The 18795-nt window shown below is 36.8% G+C and overlaps 1 long non-coding RNA gene across 1 annotated transcript in view; it reads left to right on the forward strand.

The window, feature by feature from the left end:
• Positions 1–18485, forward strand: part of LOC118699357 (uncharacterized) — a 36679-nt gene extending 18194 nt beyond the window's left edge. Inside the window, exons 3-4 of the long non-coding RNA XR_004982063.2 lie at positions 3069–3124; positions 18471–18485. This is a non-coding gene — a long non-coding RNA (uncharacterized LOC118699357). The remainder of the gene's footprint in view (positions 1–3068; positions 3125–18470) is intronic.
• The last annotated feature ends 310 nt before the right edge of the window (positions 18486–18795 follow it).

An 18795-nucleotide genomic window follows, 5' to 3' on the forward strand; every position in this document is an offset into this window, starting at 1 on the left:
ACTTGATGATCCCTGTGGATCCCTTCCAACTCACAATATTGTGTGATTCTGTGACTCTCGTGGTGCTGCTGTCACTGATATATTTATAATCCACTCTAAGGAATGAGATAGTGTATCATGTATTTATATATTTCTTGTATTTATATCTTTCTTCTTATATTTCTATCTAAATATTTCTTAACAGCAGATAATGACAAGAAAAAATGTCATTAATAAATAAAAGTCACAGCAGACCCCTTAGAAATCTGTGCTAGAACATTTACTTGGAAACAAGTATATTTTTTTCACAGCTGCACACAATAATTTCAATGTAGGAGTTTCTGATCTTGTTCAATTGACATGGTTTCAAGAGCAAGTATTGACTGTAGCAGTGTATAAGGCCATCAGAAAGCAGTTGATAATGAGCTCTGACACAGTGAAGATGGAATTTTTGCTTTAAGGTGTGCGATTAAGGTGTGTGAAATTACAAGTGCTGGGATAATGTGTGACAAATGGTGAAGGAGAAATACTTTTAGCTTAGAATCACCTGCTGGTCTTTGAAAAATACATGTTCAAATGACAGTGATATTATAAGAAATAGAGATTGTGTTTAAAAAAAATAGAGAACTAGGAAAATACAGCTTATTCTTCAACATCAATGATATGAATAGTTGAGGCCAAGTTCTACTATTGTATCATCCAGGTGTGAAGGATGTATGATGCAATTTACCCTGTGGAGCTGAGTTTATTATTACTGACACCACATGCATTTTTCACATTTTTATCTGCATCACATGGAAGAAGTGAGATATGTGTAGTACAGATAAGATAGATAAGGCAGATAAAAACACTACTCACTTAAAAAACATTTGGTACAGACCTTTGCAGTTCCATACAGATGTAACCATGTGCAAAATAGCTATGCTAAAAGAGGAAAATAATAAAATAAATAATTTAAATACCTGTCTTCTTCAAAAGTAACAGCCCAAAAAAGGGAGGTTAGCGAACTGTCAGTCCATACAGGATTATGAGTGTGTGTGCAGTGACTAAGAATATTGACAAAACACAACTGTGTGGCATTGAGAAGACAAAAATGTAATTACAAATAAAAAAAAAAGGAAAAAAAAATCCATAGAAAATCAATTTTAAGAAAAGACATCAGTATCGAGTGAATTTGAAGAGACTACACTAGCACAGAGAGTGGAAGAAGGGCTTTATGAAGGCATTTTAAGGAAGAAGGAATTGAGTGACAGATGAGCTACAAACTAGAAATCTCCATTTGTTTCATGAAAGGAATCAAGGCATGGAATTGTTATTGAAAACTAGAAGTTAGAAGCAAAGCAGGGGAAGGACTACAGAGAGAAAGCTTTCAGGAGAAATTTTAGAGCATTCTGAAAGCAAGAATGAGCCCAACTAAATCCTTGTAGATGATACACAAGAGTTTCAGTTTGAAGCGCTAAAAGAAAAAATGGATATCCTAAAACTATGATCCTCAGACTAAAAGCTCCTTTTAAGGCACAAACAGACTGCCAGGGAAGAAAAGTGTGGCTTTGTTGTGCATTGTGAGTTAGGTGGAGCCTGTGAGCCCATAACAGCCTGAAGACACACCATCATTCCCCACTCCAAGTACCTGAACATGGAACACTCATGCTCGAAGCTCCAGTGACAGAATTATCACTTGGAAATGCTTCTCAGCCTCAGCTTTGGGGATCTTATAGAAGAGCACTATGGAGGGACTTAACTGTATTACCTTCCAGTATGACTCAGTAAATGAGCACAATGGCAAATGGAAAAACAAGCAAGGGGAAAAAAAAACCCAAAAAACTGTTCTGGGAGACCACACATCAAGGATACACCTACAGGAAGCATTTTTGTCTAAATTCTGATGTGTAAAAAATGTCTCCAGCAAAGGTATTTCTGACAGAGTATTAATGACATTGTGACACTGAAATTCAAATTTTTGGTGCAAGGGGTACTGACTGTGATAGTGAATTCACACAGTTCTTGCAAGAAGGTTAATAGAATTGTTGGCACTGTGTCTGAAAAGAAATAAAAGGATGTGAGGGAGCTCAGAATGGCCTGGGATTGAATCTGATATTGATTCATAGTAAAGGAATTCAGGAGTGATGTGAATTGTTTAGAAGTATTTGGCTCTTGTTCTGCCTGCTATAAAGTTACGCTATAAATGAGGCACATGTTAAAAGAAATAAGGTGTAAGGGTGCAAGTAGAAAAGAAGACAGTGCACTGTTAAATATGACACATATGTACTCATTTGTTAGGGTCAGGCAAGGGATACCTGGAATGCTGTAGAGCTAGGGGATTGTTACATATGTGATGGGGCTAGAGGGCCAGGTTGTGAGCCCTGGGATGCATTTGTCTTGGTAAAAATACAGAATAAGACCATGCTAATCTTGTTTCTGTTCAGTTTCTTTTTCAAAGAACTAGTGGTGATAGATGTTAAGCAGTGCTGCTGTGTAATACCATACCAGAGATATCAAATGGATACTCTCAGGATAGAGCAGTGGGTGTGGTGATAGAAAGACCTCATGAGAGGTTTCCTGTGGATTGTAATTATCTTTACCAAGGCAATGTGAGTAAAAGATAAGTGGTTCAGCTGGGACCAGGTCATAGAAGCATGTCCTACCCACCAAGCAGGGCTGTGCTCCCTGTTTCACTGGGGGAAACTCTTCCAGTGTGTTCAAAAGTCTTGAACAGACATTGTGAAAGGAAGCACAAGGACATGCATCAAATTGGAGCTAGGTCATTCCTTTGAGATACTTAACACACTTGACTGTTAGTCCTGTTCCAGAAAATATTTAAATGTTAAATGGGAAAGCCCCTTGAATCCGTTAGGGCACATTAAGCAAGGTTCAGCCACAGAGTGGAAGAATTGACAGAATTTCAAGGCAGGAGTTGTTTTCCTAGGAACAGCTGAAGAAGGCCCACATCAAACCATGCCTGTCTGTATTGACATGCCATTGCTAATAATTTGATCTATTTTTTGGGGGAGAGGAGGGGGCACATGGCAAAATTACAGCTCTCAAAATAACTTGAATCTCTTTTTGTTTTTGTTTTTGCTGTATCCTAGTGAGGGAAGATAGATTTATCGCTGGAGAAGAAACCTCAGCAGAGGATGGTGTTCTGGTAAATAGAACTTTCTTCTTCTCTACCAATATATTGTTGATCTGTGAGGTAGATGGTGCACAGTTAACTCAGGACTCATATTCCCAGTGCTCCCTTGGGATAAGAAGGACTCCCACAGCAGAGGAAAAGCAAGCAACATCATATATTAAACACACCTACAAAGGCAACACAGACCTGGGCTGTGAAGGCATTCATTACCATTACTGGTTAGGTCAACAGCATACCTTTGTAAAAATACTTGCTAGGGATTTTCACATCATGCTAAGGAAAGGAAAAAAAAAAAACCTAAACCAACAGAAATATCCTATCTTTTACTTACTTCTCATTGTTGGTTTTGCAAGGATTTGATGATTTTTTTTTCCATACTGCTGCTTTTAAAAACATCTTGTATGTGTCAAAGAAGAGATGACATAGTATTTTTTTTCCTGTTTAAAAATTTCATTACGCTGTCTTTTTCAACTTGGTCTATCAAAAAAGAGCTTATTGATCTATCTCTTCTCTTTTATTAAGCATTTCTTTAATCTTTTCTCAGAGGCAGTAGCTCACATGACTTCAGAACTTCATTTAAGAGGAAGCCTTTGTGAGGCAATCTCTACCTTTCTCTCAAGTTAGTCTTCATCCTGCTTTTATATGGACAAGGCCCCATTAACATACTAACACAAAGTACAGTTAAACCAGGGCACTGTGAAAAGCAATAATTTAGCAGTCAAATACTTTCTATACCTTCAGTAGAGAAAACTTTACTTTTTTTTATCCCTAGATTTCAATGTCCAGCCAGAGTGTTGCTATGATTCCATCATTTCCCTACTCATAGCTGTTGACTCCAGTGCTAGATGTCAGCTTTGGAGAAGGGGCACACCATGAGGTTTTCCCCCTACAAAATATACTTTAAAATAACCCTGTGGCCTGGACTAGCAATAGTATCTCTTCCTCTGTGAAGCCAGGCTAAATGCTAATTGGGAATGCACGAGGAAATTTGCATTGTCTGTCCAACTGAAGTGCCACAACATTTCATTAGCTTCATTTCCAAGTGATCAACAAGTATGTAGCTCATTTTAATATGGACTCTAAACAAGCACATGCAAACAGAAAAACATCTTTGAGGAGCTCATAATGGAAATCCCTGGCTTACTTAGAGGTGATAATAAAATGAGCATTATTTGGGCTTGGTCCTCAGTATTTCAGAGCCACTGAACCTCTTTTTAAGAGACTGGAATTATTCAAGTAGGAGTACTAGAAACTTCAATTAGCACCATTTCTGACAAACCAGCTATGAGTTCATTAGGCTTTTACTGGACAGACGACAACACGTTTCACGTGTCTGTGTGAAAATCAGCTTTAAATTAAACGCCACCTTACTTGGCTCTTGTTTTTGTCCTGACCTGTCAAGACTCCTGGTCATATATAGAGCGTGGCTCAGCTGGCCCTGCCATCTCTCCTGCTCTTGTCAAGGAGTCTGGGCTGCTTTTTACAGGCTCATGTGGCAGTACCAGTGCAGACACTATGCAGAGCATCATAACCTGCGATGCTCTGACCACGTCGTGTCTTGTGAGAGAGACATTCAGGCAGGTTTCACGTAACATCCTCTGTGCCTCATTTCTTCCAAAATAATCCTGATTTTGCATCAAAGAAAATGTCTTTCTGCTGTGTGGAGAGGTCCCTAAGTTGGTTACATGTTCAGAATTTGCACAGCTATCCCTCTCAAATGCACCAGATGTCAAAATGACATGAACACCTCCAGCAACACATGATGAGCTGGATAACTGGGGTTTTATGACCCCAGAATGGTAAGTGATAAATTAGTTGGCTGTGATAGAGTTTTAATGGTAGTAAAGGCTTCACAATTGACATCCTTTTCAAATGAATGGGTGAAGTTCATGTTTCTCTTTTCTCGCTGAAATACATGACCTCTAAAGGACATGGCACGTCATTTATGTGAATAAAGAAATAATTACTTCAAAAGAGTGAAAATATAGGAGGTTTTTGTTTTTTTAATTAAAACATCTTTTTTCCTTTTTATGTATAGGATAATCTTAAACCAATATAGATCTAGGTTTCACGACAGATAATGGCACAACTTCCCAGAGACTTCAGTGGAGTCAGAAAGATTTTACAAGCTAATGAGCCAAATTCTTATTTCTGTACTTTCCTTATGTAATAATTTCATTTTCTACAGTATGTCCTCCCTTTATGAATAGAAACCTCAGACAGCTAGGCAGGCTATTCTACAGGTCATATTTATGCAGATGTTCCTTGTTTTGTAGTACTTGTTCACTCCCAAGCAGCAGTAATAACTAAGGACTCCTACTGACTGCGAATTCCGTGGCTGTTATGCATGGTTTACCACTGGCAATAATGAGAAAATACCACTTGCTTTAATTAAACAACAATAAATTAGAAGCAATGATTTACTGAGGATAATTGTCCTTTATTTATTAAAAAAATGTAGCTTGATGTGTGTTCTTTTCATGCAACATCAACTTCTTTTTAAGTAGTCAGCCTTGCACTTGCATGGTTGGTGTTCATGAAGTGCTTGCTGTAAGGCTGGAAACAAATGGTGATTAAAAACAGTGTCCGCTATGTTTTTGAAGGAGCTAATGGCCCCCTTTGGAGTTGCTAATTGGCAAGTTCTGCAACTCCAGGCTTTTGAGGTATGGTTGCCATGGAAAAATTGCTTTGAAGTTGGCAGTTGTGAATATTTGACCACGGTTTTTCCTAGTTTGGAGACCGGATGAAAAGCGCTGTCATCTCTCCCACAGGGCAAAAGATAGCTGGAGAAACTGTGCAAAATGATTACCCATCCGAGTGGGCAGAACAGTGGCAGATGATGATAAACAAGGTTTTCCCAATGGGCTTCATTTCTCTGTCCACTGAGTGGTTTTTTGGAGCTTTTCCTGTTTTGGTTTTGGTTGGTTTTGGGTGTTTTTTTTTTTTTTTGATCAGCTCTTGATCAGATTAGAAGATTTGTGGATGAGCAAAGGTTAATGACTTCTGCTTAACCTGAGCATTTGTAAAGGAAACGAAGTGTCCAGCACTGGGAGATAAGTTGAAGTTCCAGAAGTACAATATACAATTGCAAATAAAACAACCTACTGAAAAGCTCTTTGGAGAATTCACTTCTCCTGTGTTGGAAAAGATGCAGGCCAACTGGTTTCAGTATGACTGAGAGGTACTTTTGTAAAAGGTTTATGTTATACCATAACACCCAGGGAAACAATGCATGGCTTACCCTCTCAAACTATCCTGTGTCACAGTTTCTGATGCTCCCCAGTGACATATTAGCAACCTTAAAATCCTCCTGTCCTATTGTAATCTTTCTTTTTTTAAATCAGTTTGCAAGTTTACCCAAAATTTTAAGTGGCTTTGACCTTTACCTACATATGCAAATAACACAAATGAAGAAATGTTACATATGAAGAAAACACCCTATTCTTGTTTTTCTGACTACTTATTTTCTCACTACTACCCTCATAAAGCAATGCAATACATATTTTTATCAGTGGACATGGGCCAATTGTCCTCAAAGATCTTTGCTTTAATGCCCCAGCTATGCACTTCAGTTTCCTTTAAAAAGGAAATCCACATGTTAAATTGTGTGTTCATGTGGATACTGGGCATGAATCTGAGCAAAAATAATCTATCCCATCTTTTGATTTACAGGTAATTTTTAGAAGCTGTTTCAAGGGGGATGAATCGTTCATTTTCTGGATATTTATCTGTATATCATTAAAAGGTCTCTTCATGGCACACTCAGAGTGATTATGATTCTTGTATAAAATATGAATTTTGAAGAAATCTACTATCTTATCATAGTATCTAAAATACTAAAATATAAGAAATATAAAAAATAAACATGGTCACACAACATAAATATGATGTGATGAAGCAGAGGAAGCAAGATTTATTTTTTTCCAATTATCTACTCTGACTTGTCTCAGGTCAGAGTAGATAATTGGAAAAAAATAAATCTTGCTTTCCCTGCTTTTAAGAAAATACTTTCTTAGCACCTTTTGAAAAATGAGGGGTTTTAGGCTTAAAAAACCCTATGTTCCTAAACAGTGAATTTTTTATGTAGAATCTGAGAGGTATCTATTCTTTTCTTGTTTGATGTACACAAGGTTTCTTGTTGGGATGAAAAGCAGAGTCTTTTTGATATCAAAAGAAAGTATCCAAATCAATACATCTGGGCATGGATTTTAAGCATATACTGGGATTTTGATTTCTAAAGAAATTTGTTTGAATCTGTTAGATAGATTTCATTTTCTTAATTGGTCACAGTGAACTATGGTTTAAGATATTGCAATCCACTTTATTTCTAAATTTTTTTAGTGAATAATTCTCCCCCCGAAGTGCTGCTTTGTATATTAAATAAAAATTGTTTTTTTCTTTTCTTTTAAGTCACAAGAATAACCTTTAGGTGACTCTGTGGCTGTTGAATATCAGTAATTAAACCTTTCCTGGTCCTCAGTTCTCTCCTACTGGCTGTGTGCTTATATTTCTTTTACAGGTTCAGAATTGTTAACATTTATATTCTGACACAGAAGAGATTTATCTAGAGTACCTACAATTTAAATGACTTCTATAAAGAAGAACAAGTCAATGTTCTGGAATTCTTTTAAAGCACTCTTGTAAAATGATCTGAAATTGAAACTGAGATGGTCAGAAATATCAGAGGCTTGTGTGACTTGGAGCAATGAAAAGGAACAGTGTGGGCACTTATACTTTGGAAGGTAATATGGAATAGATGAAAATTGATGTGAGGTGATTTACTTTACACATTAAATAGGAAAGAATGAGATGACATAGGATGGAACAAGAGACAGAACCTCAAGCTACTGAGATCAAAGTAAAATTTTTGTAGAGCAGCAAAGGTGACCAGAAACAGAAAGATCACAACCCTTTGTACTTACAAGCCCAGAATTCTCTTGAACTTGCTTCATATTACATTCTTCAGTATAGGCAATGCCAAAAACCTCTGGTTTTCCAGAGTAAATGTGAAGTGCTACTGATTTTTTCTACTTAAGAAAGGGTAAAAGATTGCTGATGTTGATAATAAAAGTAATATGAGCCAGAGAAAAGATATGTTCACACCACAGGAAGCAGATTCAGAAGAACTGACTCGATATTTTAATCTGACAGCAAAAATTGCTAGATTTAAGCTATAAATAAACTGAAAGATGCCATTCCATTTTACAGCTTCTTCAGTTGTGAAGCCTGCTCAATATGTCTTTTCTCTATCATATAGAGGGCCATTTCTTCAAATTTCTCACTTATGCCAATGTAAATATTTGTAATCTCTTTTAAAGGGCTTTTTTTTTTTTTCCCATGTCCTTACCAGATTTAAACTACAGAATATCTCTTGCAGCAGCATGACTGGTGAAGTGATAAGGTGCAATGGTGCTGTAGGTATTGAACAGACAGGACTCCCGATGTGCTTTAGCAGTATGCATCATCCAGGGCCTGGGGCTGCGAGTGAAAGACCAGTATGGATCAGAAAATTGGACTTTTCCCCTCCTTGTCTCCTCTGAGGATATGCATGTTCCTCTGACAGGTGTTTTTACTGAAATAGGGCCTCATAAAAAAGGTTTTATTTAAAACTCAATAGAGGCAGACTGGCCTCTCCAGTTCCAGGTGAGGCCAGAGCAATCCCCTTGCAGGAGTCTTGGATTCATGCCCAGTGAGTTTTAACCTTCCCCCATTCTGGCAAAACATGACCTGAGCACCAAACTGTTTTGGGAAGGACAACTCCCATCTCACTGAACTGAAAAGTAAATATATCAAGAAGATCAAGATTAATTAAGTGATTGTCTCCAGGATGATGTGCAAGGCTAGGTCTGGAAGATGTGGGCTTAGCTTACAGGCTCATCTCCAAGTACTGTTTAATCATTTAATCATGGATGATTAAAAGCATGCAGAACTGTTGCATGACCAAAACCTGTCCCTTTCCATGAAATGTCATCATCACTAGTCTATAGAATCATACATTTATTTTCACCCTCATTCCAGAGTAAAAGAATCTTGAATTTATTTTATTTAAGGAAACAACTGACATGCAGCATGGGAAATCTCCCCCCTGCCCTCCACTCCTTTCACAGGTGCATGAGCACTACTGAAGTGGCCAGTACTGTGGCAATTAAGTCTGCAGTGATGAACATTTGAAGCTATTAAGCAAATTGGGGGATTGCAGCTAGGATTCTTGTACTCTCTATTGTTGTTATAACCACTGGGACACAACAGTAAGGGAAAAAAAAATCATCCTTTCTCTGTCTTTAAAAAATGCCTGTAGTACATATAGAAATGCGAAGGACATACAGGACAAACAAGCAGAGACTACAAACTGTGAATGGCAGGTAAACCTACTCACCATCTTGATGTAAAACCCTTTGTTTTTAATTCCTGTTATGAGGAGAACAGTCCAAATCCAATTCTTCCATATCCCTTTCCAAGACACGGTAACTCTGCATGTCTAGAAACCATAAGGATAACACTGAGGAAGTAGATGTTTGAAACTTACATGTTTTGTCTTCTCTAGTTTCTTCACTAAATACCTTTCTTAATGTAGTACATTCATATAATTTTTGCTGCAGTTTTTCACTGGGTTTTTTTTTACATCTACATTTTCTTTCCTGTGATAAATCACAGGTTGATCTTCCAAGGCTTTTTAAATTTTTTTTTTCCTTGAGTATATTTGGACAAGGGTATAATTGATTATCTTTATAGCCATTTATACTCTGAAGTGGTATTTAAAACATCAGTATTTCTATGGGCTCATTTTATTTCAGTGAGCATGGAGGACTTGTATATAATAGATATACTTGGCTTCCATACCTGCAATGCATTTTGCACAGCTCTTATTTCTCTTTCTAAATATACCAGCAACACAGTCCCCCTAAATTCATTAAGGAAGGATAGGCAACGTTATTCAAGTGAAATGCCACACGAGTGCTTTTAAAATGCAATGTTTACTGTCTTCTTCCAACAGTTAATAACAGGCTGATGAGAATTTAGCGTGCAGGAGAGGGGAGACCTGCAAGACATCATAAGCGCTATTGATTTTTCTTAAGTGCTAAAGCTTTTAAAGAGATTCCTACAAAGACACTTGCTACATGGAACAGGACTCTGTGCTTTGTCAATTTAGCTGGACAGCTGAAGAAAGATATAGACTGGAAAATCAAAGAAAGGGGGAGACCTCTGGGGTTAGTAAAAGTGAAGCTTGGTTCCTCCCAAATTGCTTTGTAGGCAATTGGGAAGGCATCAGAACTGTTCATCTTCACTCCAGTGGAGCATCTTATGCAGGATGTGTTATCAGTCCCACTCTTAAAAGGTTGCAGAGAGAGACCCAAGTTAAGTTATACTTCATAACTCCTCAGAAACTGGGGATACAGCCAGCCACATTCATAGCCGCACATCAATACCAACCATATGCATGACAAAAATCTCTCTCATAGAGCCAAATTCACAAATAATGTCACAATGCTAAATGATCTGTTTCAACCTCCCATTACACTTGCTGCTCCTTTTCTGATAGATTACAGAACGTGGCACTTGGCTTACCATGAAGTGTATACTTTCCCAAGGCCAATTGCTGAGCAAGAGATCTATCAAGGCTCCTGAAATGCATTTTCAAAGAGGTTAAAGTGATCTGGTGATGTGCTGAATTTGAAGTGTTTTTCTTCTTAGAGAACCAAAGTCCAGAAAGCAGCAATTTAAAATGAGGTTAGGAAAATATTTACAATGTATTTGCTCTTCCTATACAGTCAAAGGCATGTTTTGAGGCTTTTTGTGAATGTTTTGACAATGTGAAATGAAGTATCAGTAAATTAAGCTAAGCTAGTTCAAAACACTTAGTGACCTTTTAACTTTTCATGGGGTAAGTACAAATCAGATATCAAAGCTAAAAATCAGAGTATTTGTTATAAACAATTTACAAGGAGGTTAGAGATGCAGCAGTAGGCCAGAAATGTGGTTCTTATGTAGTCTACAAACAAATTCTTCACTAGATGAAAACAAGCCCAGATTTTTGCCTCAAGCATGCTTTAATCTGTACAAGAAAATAATTTTTGCTTCGGTTTTGCATAGAATTACAGCACTATACAAAAAGATATTGCCTGTGTATAAATACACCTATCCTAACCTCTGAGGATTTAGGGAAAATTTGCATGTAAAATGAAATTTGGTCATTTCAATAAATCAGTAAACATCAGGAGCTCTCACAGTGCCTGAATTTGGTTCGTTTTGACTTTGAAAGATTGAAATTGAAAATTTTTCAGCAGTAAAGTTTTTCAGTAAAAGCTAAGTAAGGAAAACAATGCAGGGGCTGAAAAGGCAGTTTGCCACCTGAATTTTTTTCCTTAGTATCTGTAGCATGCTGTCAGAGCTGTTCCTGAGGTTTTATGTAAACTTTAATAAAGGACTAACTCTCAGGATGAGGTAGGGCCCTTTACCTTACTTTTGATTCATAAATCATGTAACAATGAGGGGCCAGGAAACCCAAAAAGATCAGGGCACCATGGAACCAGTAACACAGGATCATGGAGCTACTGAGAGGGAATTCAGCAAAATGTAAAACAGGAACAGGAACAGCTATACTCAGTAACAAGGTAAAGAAGGAGGTAGAAGAAAAGCTCTTATCCTCAGGTAAATACCATGACTGTGAAACTCCTGCTGCTTTTTAAAGAAAATTAATTAAATCTTACTGAGTTAAAGTACTAAAAAAAAATAAAATTGAAAAGCATCTCTGCTTCTCAGAGAGATCTATTAATAAATAACCTGAAGTTCATTGCAAATGGTTTTTCTTCTCATGTATAAAGCAGTGAACAATCTTTTCAGAGAAAAACCTTATGAATAAAGGACTCTTTATAATCCTGCAAACCAAAATAATTGTGAAATTAGCATTAAAGCAGCTTTCCAAGACCTGAAGAAAGGTGGAGAGGGACTTTTTCCAAGGGCATGTAGGGACTGGACAAAGGGGAATGTGGCCTTAAGATGAAGGAGTGTAGGTTTATATTGGATATTAGGAGGAAATTCTTTACTGTGACCAGTGAGGGACTGGAACAGCTTGCCTAGGGAGGTTGTGGTTGCTTCATCCCTGGAACTGTTCAAGGCCAGGTTGGGTTGGGCTTTGGACAGCCTGGTCTGGTGGAAGGCGTTCCTGCCCATGTCAGGGGGTTGGAATGAGATGTTCTTTATTTAAGATCCCTTCCAAACTAAACCCCTCTATGACTCTATGATTCTGATATGAAAAATTAAGTTTAAATTGGTCTAGCTTTTTTTCCTTCTGTCAAAAGCTTTGCCAACAAAATGAACTTGCCATTGCTGACATCCTCTGAATTATGGCAGGTAGTGTACATGTATACTTGCACACTTCCACTCTTGGATATTTCAAATTATCTCAGCTGTACTTCAGCTTTTTGACACACCTACCTTACTTTTCATGGGGAAAATAATTAGGAAGTTATTATTAAGAGAGCTCCAACAGAAAGGACTGCCAATCAAAATGTAACATATTGAAAAGGTCAGATATTTCTCTTTAATACATTCAGAGTCAGAGCTCTCTTTGTTCTTCAGTTTCTTCAATGCTACAATTAATTCAATTAAAGTAACTTTAAAGCTAAGAAGTGTTGTCATAGATCATAACCTTTAGAAATGTCTGCATTCTTTCTTACACATTTACCTTAGTTAGCATATTTTAATGATATCTCAAGGAAGAACTGTGTTAAGTGCTCCTGGCTTCTAAAAGGAAAAAAAGTAAAATTAATAAATAAGGAAGCTGACAAAAGGATACAGAAAGATTTAGAGGTATTATATTTAAAGATCAATACTCATTCATACAATGAACTGAACACAGAAATATGGAGTAATAGGAAAAAATAGAGTACTGGGGAAAAATTAATTACAGTAAAATGTTTCATGTATCTCCCATTGGCATCCCTGCAGTTTCTCTCAAGAAAGGATGACATCTGTAGTGTGGGTTAAAGGAGATAACAGGATAAAAAGAAAGGTGGAGGAAGCACATACCTGAGAATTTAGGTGACTGCCCTATGTGAGGAGCTGACCATCTTCCTGAAGTTTAGTCTGTGTGATCTTTCAAAACATCTGAGGAAAATAAAGCTGGGTCATTCCATCATTTCAAACATGACTGGCATAAGAATGTTGTTTGACAATCAGCACCAAAAAGGTGGTAGAATACTACAGACCATAAGGCAGGTCACGTGTCTTTCCTGGTCCTTTTAGCCTTACAGAGCCATCTCAGGAAACGGGAATGCTGCTGCCATCTGCTCTGCAGGAGGATCAGACTGGTTCCAAAAGATCAAACTGGCTCAAAACGGTTTAACCAGATCAAACTGGTCCCATTCTGTTCCAACAGGTTCAAACGCATTTAAAACAGATCGAACCAATTAAAACTGGTTCAAACCATTTGAAACTGGTTCAAACCAGATCAAACCAGTTTAAATTGAACTAAACTCACTCCAACTGGACAAACCAGTTTCCATCAGTCTAAACCAAATCCAACCTGTTTCAACTAGATCAAGCCAGTTCGGTCAGGTTCTGACCAGTCCTAACAGGCTTAAACTGGATTAAACTGGTTCCAGCTGGTTCCTGCTAGTTCAAATTGGATCAAAGTACATAAAACCAATTCAAACTGGTTTAAAGCACTTCAAACCAGTTCAAACTGGACTAATCTGTTTCCAACCAGATCAAACAGGTTCCAAACAGTTTAAACCAGATAAAACCAGTTCAAACCAGATCCAAACTGTCATAAACATCTTAAACTGGACTACACTGGTTCCAACCAGTTCAAACCAGTTCTAAGTGCTTTAAACCAGATCAGCCTTGTTCGAACAAATTTAAACCAGACTAATCTGGTTTCAACTGCTTCCAACCAATTTTAACAGTATCAAACCAGATAAAACCAGTTCGAACCAGTTCCGTTCAGCTCAAGCCATGTTAAACTTGACTAAACTGGTTCCAACCACCCAACTTGGTGACCTCCAAAACTGGGAAGCAAAACAAACCCAAACCAGCCAGAAAAGCCAACCCTCTCTACCTCCTGCTATAAGGAGGCCAAATTACTGCAAGCAGTTCAAGGCTGTTACCCATGAAGGCATTTTCAGCCAGCAAACACAGTCCCTGCTTTCCTCAGCTCCCTTGAAAGAACAGAACAACTGGCAACAGATGTGACATTTTCCAGCCTTTTATAATCCCTTTGATCCCTCAGAGGGGATGGTAATTTTCAGACTGAAAAACACTGCTTGAAAGAAAAGTTTTGCAGATTATTTGCAAGAGGAACTTGAGAATGACAGTCAAATATTTTATAAATCAGGGCTCATCTGCCTCTTTTTTGACCCCACACATTACTGGTTTGTGCTAAACAAAAAATGCTCTCTTCTCATATGTGCCCTCCCCACCAATTAAGTGATATTTGGGAGGTTATGTTCTGCAGGTTAGGAAATGCAAGTTTAAAATAAGGTGGATTTTTATGTTCCTGGTACCACCCTGGGAGAGCCTTCCCTGCTATGTTGAAAGGTATGGAATAAAAAAACCCAACATTTTCAAAAGTAGACATTCCTTTCACAAAAGAACTGATTAATTTCTTTGGCAAAAACTATACTCAGTTGTATTTAGATATATAAATAGCTTTTTCCTTCCGTCCTCTATGTCAAAACTTATAATAACCCTGAATATCAAAACAGAACAGCAAAACAAAATATGGATTATTTGTGTTCACAGTCTGTATTGTTTAGAAGCAAAAGTATTTTTCTGAGCACCCTTTTTTTTTGGTACAATTACTAATAAAATTTGCAATTTACACAAACATACCACTGTTTGTTCAACCACGGCATCTCTGGAAGGCATTAGTTCAAAGATACTGTATTGATTTAAATTGAAATGAATTACCTTTCAGGGAAAATGCATTAACTTCAGTGGAGAGACATGGCAGTGAATATAAATGAAAATAAAAATTATTTTGCTAGACTATTTTGGCATCAATCCACATGATTTTTTCTCTATATTTTTTTCCTTTTGTAAAATAAATTGAATCCAAACCAACACTACCTTATGACATTGTATATGTATGAATTTCAACAAGGATGAAAAAATATGAAGAAATAGGAGAGGTATGAAATATGAATCAGATGGCCTTAAGGTCCTTCCTTTCCCCAAGGATTTTACCTACCTATCCTTATTTATTGTCTAATTTAATAGACACTTGAGGAATTTTATTTTATTATTTTGAGGGAGGGAAGAGTAAATCAATTTAAGCACTTAATGGGATTTCTCCTTTAAATAGTCCTGTGAGCAGACTGATTAATGTATTTTATTTTGTATATCTTCCAGAGCAATGAATCCATGTGATTTTTCTCCCAAATAGCTTCTCATACATAATATTGTTATGAGTCCCCACTAAAGAATATGCACTTCAAGTCAGAATTTTTCTCTACTTACTAAAATTAAATTTTCATCTTAATCTTGCAAGTAAGGTTTGGTGTACCAGAGTTAATAATTTGCTTTCTGAGGATCACACAACAAGAAGATGAACAACAACAACAAAAAAGATGTCTATAGGTGCTCACACACACACACACATATATATGTATATATATATAGTCCTTTCAGGTAAATCTATTTCACTCACAAAAGTGAAGTCATTATAATACATGGGAAAATGTGAACTAGTCAAGTAAGATGTCAAAGTTAAAGGCTTTCATCAAACCGAATGAAGGAGATGACATCTTTTACTACAACCTAGGTCAGTATTATGCAGCCAGTGCATTAAACTGCGCTTGTATTAAATATTGAATTTAATTGGAATTTTTGTATCAGTATATTTAAATTCAAACAGATTCCATTAACTATTTTCTCTGTGTTTCTCAGCTACCATTTTGGCAAGGTTGTGATGAGTTGGAATTCTGTAGTTACTCTTTGGTCAGCAGTAATCTTTTATTGATTTCGTATTGAGCCTATTCTCCAGCTAATCTTTGTTGGAGGCCATCCAAACAGGTGGACTCAAGCCTTGAATCAGGGAACAAGTTCTGATGTGATGTGGGAAAAGGATGGTGAGTGATTGCATTAGTTTTGAGAGGCTGAGGATAGCAAACAGAAGGAAGAGATTTAGGAAAGGATATAGAGAAGTCATCCCATTAGGAAAGTGATTGTAAAAACAAGCTGGTGAAGAAAATGCAGTCACTGAAGACTCTTAAAATGTATGTCTTCATGCTCATTACTCATGAACCAGCTATGGCATGGAAAGGGTTGAAAATGGAAATTTTGACAAGAGAGAATTTTAAAGAAACCAACCTGCTGTAGAATAATGAACTTCATTTGTTACCTTTATGAGGCTCTGTTCGTTAAACCAGAAGATGCAATTAAAGCATATTAACTTGTTAACTCAATCACAAAAATCCTATCAGAAGATCATTCTGTGCTGCTCTATTTTCCTAACAAGTGCACAGCCACTGACTGAGTCACCCAGAAATGTTTTAACACAAGGTAAAAGAGAACAGTTGGATGATTTGGTGTTGAGTGCCGCTTTCCATCTCAACACCAGTCTCTTGCCTTTAAACTCCATCTCAAGGATGAAATACAAAGGTTTGATTTTTATCAGTGGCATTTAATGATACACACCTGGATGATGCACCTAAAATTAAGATTTCCATCCGTCACTTGGAACTGACTGGATGTTCACTCATATTTCAGAGAGGTAAAACTACGTAATGGTAGTTCCTTGTCTTGGTTTCTTCTCCAATGTCTGGAGCATCTATCCATATATTTGCAGGGATCGTATAGCCAGCCACTTGATGTCACCATAACTCCACAGAAATATTGCTCTTCATGCACTAACAGGGTGCAAATAAGTGGCTGAAATAGAATTGTGCTTGGAATTAATGTTTCTGTCACTAGACATATGAGGTAGATAGACGATGTGCATCATCACATTTATTCTCCTCTGCACAAAGAGAAAGGGTAGCTAAAGAAAATCTTTTTGTGTTTGCACTAAAGATTACTTTTAATTAGGAAACTTGTCTGAGAGGAATCAGATTTACTATTTTTTTAAAGAATGAAAAATATTAGTAAGAATACTGGCAAAATCCTTAACTCTGTAATAAACTGAAAAAGTTAAGAGTCTTTGGGTCAGAAATATTTGTTGTTGCTGAGTACAATTTTTCTTTGTTGTTATCAGAGACTGGAAAAAAAATGGTACTTTTCTGGAAATCCTTTTTATATGTGAAAAAACCCAAATTTTTGAGTCCAGTGTCATGATTTGATTTATCAAAAGGATTTATGTCTTTTGATATTGCAACAAAGGCCAGAAACACACCTTACTTCAAAAGTGCATTTCAAAATATGCATTCACATAAAATGTGAATTTTCATGGGTTTTATTCAGTTTATGATGCAAGAGTACAACTGATGCACTTAAGATACTTCATCTTTAAGTCGTTTATAAAGGAAAAGTAAAAGGCAGTCTTTTACCCTGAAATTTTAATAAATTAAGGATAAGCAGTGGATGTGATTGCTAATATCCAGCCATCAAGTATAAAATAAAGTAAATTTGAGCCATATCTGTTTCTGCTCAGCGGGTAAGTTTCTTTTCTCTTCAGTATTTATATTATATTTCCACAAACGATATTTTTGAGCAATAAAAGCAGAGGAACAGAGCTTTTTCTGAGAATTAACAACCTCCTGGGAGCCAATGATCCAGAACCCTGGAAAGGGTCATTAAACCCCAAAGAAATGTCCAGTGCTGAAGTTGTTATTGATATGAGCTGAAAGTGTGTGTATTTATCTGCAGAAAAGAATGGGGCAGGCAGAATATTTAGAATTTATATTTCTACATATGAAAATATCTTCAGCAAACCAAGTAAATGATGCTATTATAATTACATGAATATTCTTGGTGACTGATCACCATATTCCAGAAATTTCAGTCCTTGGTACACCATGATAAAATGTATTTGATTATGTGGTTATTGGAAGAATCTACTAACATGACACTTAGAAAAGACTGATAAACTTTTCTTAGAGAAGAGAACAAACAAGCAAAACTAGATGGATTTTAAAGCTGACAAACTGAGGACACAAAGGAAGAAGAAAAAAGAATCTGGAGAAGAATAAATTATAGGCAGCAAAAAATTGGAGAACAAGAAAAAATTAAATCTGTTTTCACATTTTGATGGTTTTCTCTGTAGATCTGTGTGCAAAACCAGAACTGCTCCAACACTAAGATGTAGTATTGCCTAATGGATGTATTTCAGATGAAGTTTCTTTTTGGATGGCTGACTCTATTCCAACATTATCCATGTGGATAAATTTAATACGTTATTTATTTATTTATTTTCTCCCAGGAGTGGTGTTCTGTCATGGACAAGCAGAAACTCAGCAATTTCTGCAAAAAATTGGAAACTACATTGGACTTCATGGATCATTGACTTGAAGAGGCTAAGCAGTGTAACAATATGCTTTGTAAAGGACAGAGCACTTTGAGAGGTATGGTCTCCTTCTTTTTCTGATTTATATCTCTTCTTCCAGCATCTGAGGGGCTTTTAAGGCACTCAGCTGCAACTATTTTCTCTCTATATTGGATAACTCTTTTTTTTAAATTCAAAAGGTACCCAAGCTGGTATACCAAACAGAAGTTAAGTCTTGAATAAAGGATTCAATTTGAACTGT

The sequence above is a fragment of the Molothrus ater genome, chromosome 2 (genome assembly GCF_012460135.2).
Source record: "Molothrus ater isolate BHLD 08-10-18 breed brown headed cowbird chromosome 2, BPBGC_Mater_1.1, whole genome shotgun sequence".
NCBI classification, from domain to species: domain Eukaryota; kingdom Metazoa; phylum Chordata; class Aves; order Passeriformes; family Icteridae; genus Molothrus; species Molothrus ater.